The following is a 7,564-nucleotide window of genomic DNA, read 5'->3' on the forward strand; positions in this document are numbered from 1 at the left end:
ATAAGCACATAATCAAGATGTTCCAATTGTAAATTCAAAGAATTGGAAAGATTTCTTACATCACATGTTGTAGAACATATTGTCCATTGGTCGAAAAAGTAAAAAAAATTATGAATGTTTATTGTTTTCAACAATAGATACAAGAGATTATTTATAATGAAAAAAGAAAAGCATGTCAACTAACAAGGAAAAGAAAGAAAGAGCGAAAGAAAATACCATAAAATTTGAATGGTTTTACTGAAATTATTTGATGTGTATTTTCTACTAAAAAATGTCATGAAATCCATTAAAATTCATCCTAAGAAATAATCCATTAAAATTTGTATATTTTTTAATGTCAATATAGGTTTTTTTTTTAAGTTGTAAAGAATCTTAATTGACTATCTTCCTTAAAGATTTCTAATGGTCTTTATTATTTAAAATTTTTGATTGAATACCTCAAATTTTTTTTTACATAAAAAATATTTTAAAATCATTTGAAGTATTCTGATTAGAAGTATTCTGAATATAAAATAAGCTAATCAAAACACTCAAAGAAAAAAAAAACCAAATCAAAACACAATTGCGTAGAGCCTGTCTCAAATTAAGATAAAAATAAAAAGGAAATAATTAAAATTAACTATTTAGATTTTTAGACTGTGTATTTAATTATAAATCACACCTGATTTTTTAATTAAATATACACGATAATATAATTAAAGATCTTGATTTACCATACATTTGTATTAAGATCTTTAATTATATTATGATGTATTATTTAAAGTTATTATTTTAAATTATCATCATGTATATTATCGAGGATAAAATGATTTAAATTTAAATATTTTAAATTCTATTGAATTTTAAATAACTTTTATAATTCGGAAATAAAAAATAAAATATTGTTCTCCTTGGATATTTATTTGTATAAGAAGAGTGATATAAAAGAAAAATTTGTATATAAAAAGTTTTGAAATATAAAATGTATTATAAATTGAATAGTAAACAACTTTTCAAATTAAATTTGACATATAGATCATAAAATATAGTAAACAAAATTCCATCTTGAAACTTTTTCCATGTACTATATAACATAATATGATCATAATATTCACAATTTAGTATTAAGGACATAAAAATTTAAATATTTTAAATTATATAGAACTTAAAGTGCCTTTCCTAATTTCCAAACAAAAATAAATTATTAGTTTCCATGGACATTTAATTGTATAAGAAGAGTTTAAAGAAAAAATGTACACAAAAAGTTGTGAAAAAGAAATTGTATTATAAATTGAATAGTCAAAAGCTTTTCAAATTTGACATCATCATAATATGTAGTAAAAAATAACTTTCCAAAATATTTTTTTTATCATAATAGTCATAATTCAGTAAAAAAAACATAATAGTCATAATTTAAATATTGATAATATAATACTTTAAATTTGAATATTTTAAATTATATACAACTTAAAAAATATTTCTTAATTTCCAAATAAACATAATTTATTATTGTATATGCACATTTTTTTTTTACCAATCTATGCACATTTATTTGTATAAGAAATATTATAAAATAAAAATTTGTCTAAAATGTACTATATGTCGAATAATAAAAAACTTTCCAAAGTTAGCATCAACATAATATTTAGTAAAAAACTTTCCAATTGTGCATTAATTTTCTAACACTCCATGTGATTTAGATTCTATGGTACACATAAATTAATTAAATCCAAGCAAATCACTCCTTCCTTCAATGTGTTGTGGACCTCCTATATATATATATATATATATATATATATATATATATATATATATTTTGAGTGTCAATGAAAACTTTCCTCTACAGAAACAAGGTTCAAGCATAATATTACATCTCAAATTAATGAATTCCATTTTCAAGGTTTTCTCCCTCATTTTCTTACTTGATATTATACATATACATATAGATCAAGATCAAGATTAAAAATAACAAATGGTTGAGATATAAATATTTAAATTTTAAAATTTAAATATAATATATCATTAAATCTCTAAAAGATTAATCAAATAATAAACAAATCTACAAATATCTCAATTATCATTCCCTAAAATATCTCAATTCAACTAATCTATTATCATCATTATTGTTACTACCACTACCATGAAACCATTACAGTAACCACCATAATCGTGTCGTCGTCAGCACTGTCATTAATCGTCATCATCTTTGTCTTCATGACCTTTGTTGTTGTAAATGTCACCACCATAACTATCATTGCAGTCACTATCATATAATCATTATCATCAACTGCCACCATCATCATCGTTAACTAATGATGATGGTGGCGGTGGTGAAAGTGACGACGATGTTCATGACGATAATGAGTTAACAATAATTGAAATATTTTATGACGTGATTGGTTTGATGAGTGTTTTAAAGATTTGATGGTTATACTATATTTTAATTTAATTTTTTTAAAATATGTTAATGTTAACCATTTATTATTTTTAATCATGTATTAATGGCTAGAAAGTATTCTCACGAGTCGTATTGTGTGTGTAGCATTTATCAATTAAAAACAAAGAAACAAGGCATGCTTGAGTGGAAAGTGATTATCACATGAGTCGTATTTCTGGTGTTGTGTCTTTTCAGTTACGGCAACGTCGTTAATCCCTCCGAGTCTGTCGAGTTTCTATATGCATGGAATCTTCAATTTCCATTTTTCCGTACAATGCAATTCTTAAGTACAAGGATTAACATTTTTTGTAGTTCTTTTGCTCGTAAAAGTTTAATGAAAATTGTTGCAAATTAATAAATAATGTTCTTATTTTTTTTATTTCTTGAAAGTAACAAAGTTCTTATTTCCATTTCTTCAATCTTTTTTTTTTCATACTTCACGTGCCTTCTTGTTTATTTCTTATTTGACAAGGGCATTTTGACAATAATATTATTCTGCGAATATTTGATAACAAGATTTTTAATGCAAAACATATTATTTTTAAAATATTTTAATTATTTAAAAAGTAACTGCTAATTGATTTTGATGTTTTTTATATAATGAATACATCATTATCTTTTAAGTTATTGGATTTTTTTACCTTTAACCTTAATATACTAATATTTATATTGTTTAATTATTTGAATTTGAATTTTTATTTATCAAAAGATTAGTTTTATTTATTGATGAAAAAATAATTCTTATAAAATTTAATTATTAAATTATACGTCCGAGAGAAATTGTAAAACATAAAATGAATGAAACTATTTAAAAAATAAAATTATAAGAACTGAAATTTAAATCTTGCAAAACTCTATCTAATATTAATAATCTATTTCCTGCTGAAAAGAAATATGTTGAACTTTTAAGCACTTTTATTGGCCATTGAAAGGTGACATTACAACCACGACGAATGCACGTTATCAGTTATGGCGGCAATTACTCTTATTAAGTAATTTTTTTTATTTGAATATTTTAAATAATTATTTTTTCTCCTATAAAAAATAGGTATTGCTCTCATAAAATATTTTTTAAATTTATAGAAGCTTGTTTTTTTTATTGTGAAATTGTGTATTTTGAAAAGGCTTGTAATATTTCTTTGTCCCACCAAAGAAATTTTTGGGATTCGTCATTCCTTCCAACCAGAGTTGTTTTAAAAGACAAGCTTGGAACAAAGATTTAAATTGTTTTGATTAAATTTCCACACAATGGTTATTATATGTATGGTTTAAATTTTTATTAAAGTATTATAACTTACTTGATGGTGATTGGAAAAAATTTAATTATGTTGGTGAAAAAGATTTTGACATCGGAATCAATGATTTAGATTTGGTTGAGGTTAATTATTTGACTAAATCATTAATTAAATGAAAAAGTTATTTTAATATTGTCTGCATATGCATGTTTTTTTGGTCTTATTTACATTTACATTTCTTGCTAATCTGTTTATCTTTTGAATATTAATAGTCATTTGTGATTTTTCTATATTGAAATATATGTACACAATTTCGGAAATTGAATAAAATAAGAATTTCTACTTTTTTGTTACATTATATTCTTATTCTATTTAAACAAATGACATCCATAAATAGAAGAAGAGCAAGGTTTGTTTTGGTTCTTTACATGATGATACCTAACAATGGTATTTTCACTTATTTTTTGTGTAAATTATTCATGACAAGAGGCAAAACTTGCAGAAGAGGTGATAAAGGACTTCAAAGAGGGAGAGAGATTCAAAGTTTCTGGTATCATACTTCTAGTGGAAATGTAACAGAGATAGGAAGCATAGTTCTGTTTTCTCAATTATACTTTCAACTTCTGATTTTTCCGTCAATTAAAAGCAAAGAGAGAGATTTGTTGTCCTCATCTTTGGCCACCAAGATGATGAGTTTTCCTTCTTCCTTCCTCCTTTCTTTTCTCTCAAATTTCTCATGCCTAATTGGTGTGATTTATTTTTTAGTTGTCAAATTGAATAACTGTCATGATTTCCTCTTTGAGAAACAACCACCAAAGGAGCACAAAAGGTAAATCAATATATGATATTTCAATGAATTCACATAGATTATATAAATGAGAAATGCATATGTTTACTTTTAAACTTATTTTCTGGTAATTTGGTTCAAACCTATTAGAAGAATTGATCATTTATGGTTAATTTTTAAATAGATAAGACCATTGTGCCTACATCTTTGATTGATGGTGATGAAGAATCTATGACAAAAGTTGTTATGTTCAAGGAAGGAGGACAAGATTCTTTCATGGTGATGGTGATGGTGATGAGATATGTATTTGTTTTTGTCATATTTCAAAGATGGTTGTGGAATGACAAAATAGAAGAGTAAATTATTTCTTTTGATTTCAATTTTTGACTATTATTATGTAACAACATAGACATTGGCTTGAAAATAATGCTCAAATGTACACACAAAATTATTTTATTTGTAATTCATTTTAATTTGTTTGGTTAATTCTTTTTCTTTTATTTCTTCATATAATTGAACACGTTAATAGAAAATAATCAATGAGTTTATATTACAGTTTACAGCCAATCAGTCATGAATAAAATATTAATTCCTTTTCTTTTATTTTTTCAATTTTTTAAAAATTATTAGGTCTATTACATAAGATTTGCCTTTAAAAAATTATTACGTTTTATTTGGTGTGTCAAAATTTGTAAACATTATATTTTATTCCGTGATCTTGTCAAATTTTGGAAACGCTTATACCTAATGTATTTATAAATATTTTTTAAAATTGGAATTTTTGAAGAGTAATCAACACATACAAGAAAATTTAATTAATCATGTCCTACTTGATTATCAATTATTCTTTTTTATAAAAATTTGAAAACCATCATTTTCTATATTTTTTTTCCTCTCTCATTAATTTATTTTTAATTCATTTTAGTTTGTTTGGTTATTTTTTCTTTTATTTCTTCATATAATTGAACATATTAATAGAAAATGATCAATGAGTCAAGAAAAATACATTAATTTATTTTCTTTTATTTCTTCATGCTTAAAAAAATTATTAGGTCTATTTGATGAAATTTGTCTTCAAAACAAATTGTTATGTTTTATGTGGTGTGTCAATGGATTTGTAAACATTATATTTTATTTAACAATATTGTATTCATTTTGTCTTACATCTTGTTATTATATTTTCATTGGATAAGGAAAAAGTTTTATTTCGATTTTCTTAATATTTTTCAAGGTGGGTAGCATAATCTTTAATAATTTTGCGGTATATATTTTGATTACAAATTTAAAATTTAATTTTAAAAAATAGAATAAGCATCCTTAACAATAACAATATTTGAACTATTGCTTATTTTTCATGATTTTGATAATGTTTAATATTGAAGATATTTGTACTTTTAATAAGGAAATATAACTAAATATAAAATAAAATCAAAACCTCAATCTACTGTAATGAAAAAATTTGAATAAAATAATTATTTGATAAAAAAATTCCAATTTTAAAAAACATTTATAAATACATTAGGTATTCCAAATTTTTAAAATTTAGCCTAATTTCATGTCAACTAATGCAAATAAATGTAGCATAATTTATAATATTTTGCATTTTTTCATTTGAAAAATTAATAGACACAAACTCAATACATAATTTAAAAAAAAATAATGAAAATTTCTATTTTTCTTAAAACAAATATATACTAATTAGAGTATTTGTCGGGCGCGCGGAAAGTGCTCTATTGTTGATGATGGTGAGAAAGATTATACACAGTGGAGGAAAGACTGGGTATAGAATCAGGAAGAATATGAATTAGTTAGAGATAAAAATATTTTATAATTAAATTAAAAATAAAATTAGTAGATTTGTGAAAAGATCCTTAAGCTTTAATTAAAAAAAATAAAAATTAAATTAAATTATTTGATAGCAATTATATATTATAAATAGATAAATAGAGAAATAGAGAAATTATATATTATAAATAGATAAATAGATTTATTACTGTATAAAAATTTGATAGATAAATATCCTAACTCCAATATGTGTGAAGAGTTCAGAACTCACAAAGTCAAAATTGGTTCCTATTCATTAGCCACACGTCAAAACCCGAGATAAGTTATGTTAATCCAACTTAACATGAAACTAGTAATAGCTTATCCTTGGGATCATCATTTTTATGCTTCTTCTGGTACTTGCTTGTGATGTAAGCATTGGCTTGTAGAGAACTCTCCATCACTAATGAAACTTTAAGAAGACTAAAAAATAACGATGAATTGGAGCATACAACTCCTTACAAGATGGATAGGAAAATTAAGGGAAAAGACAGTTACACTCTAACTAGAGGTACAAACCCTTCTCTGCTCAGACTAAAGACTCATGATTCCTCCACCTCATTGCTCCACTCTCTCCTTGAGACCTGTCAATTATGTAACTCACCCTTAACCTGATTTGTGCCTCTCCTCTCCTGGGTGCATTCCCCTATCTGTCAATCTAACTCTTCTTCAATAAACATTTACTATGGGCCTACCAATAGTTAAGATGTGTGTTCATATTAATAATTGTTCTCAAATTAAATCTCACTTTCTTGTAAATATTTGTGACAATTATTGCTTTATCTTTTTATGGTAATTTGCTAAAATTTTGAAAATTTTATTTGTCTATGTCTTTCCTATGTCATTTTCTTCATATTCCTCGCTCTCTCCCCATTTTCCAATCACATGTATGCACAAATACATTCATATGTTATGTTTTGCATGTCATGAAGTATTTACATTTTTTTGTGTCTGATCTAAGGATTCTTCGACAATTGTTGTCAGATTTTTGTGACTATTAATCACGAACACAAACAATGATATTATGTTTCTTCTTCAACTGGAGTTTCTTTATTTCTTAATGAGACCTTCATAACTCTTCAATTGAAAAGAAAAACTGTGTGACAGCTCGATTGAGGACCGTAATCTTTTTACCCGTGACAAATCCAAAAATTTTGAGTTCTGGGGGCAATACACATACAAAATTTTGTATCATTAAAAATATTACATGTTATTTTTAAAAGTATAAATATTCATCATAATTATTCTTTATGAGTTTTTATATTAAAAAAATAATTGATAATTTTCTCATTTTTCATATCC

This window comes from Glycine max, chromosome 10 (assembly GCF_000004515.6).
Source record: "Glycine max cultivar Williams 82 chromosome 10, Glycine_max_v4.0, whole genome shotgun sequence".
NCBI classification, from domain to species: Eukaryota; Viridiplantae; Streptophyta; class Magnoliopsida; order Fabales; family Fabaceae; genus Glycine; species Glycine max.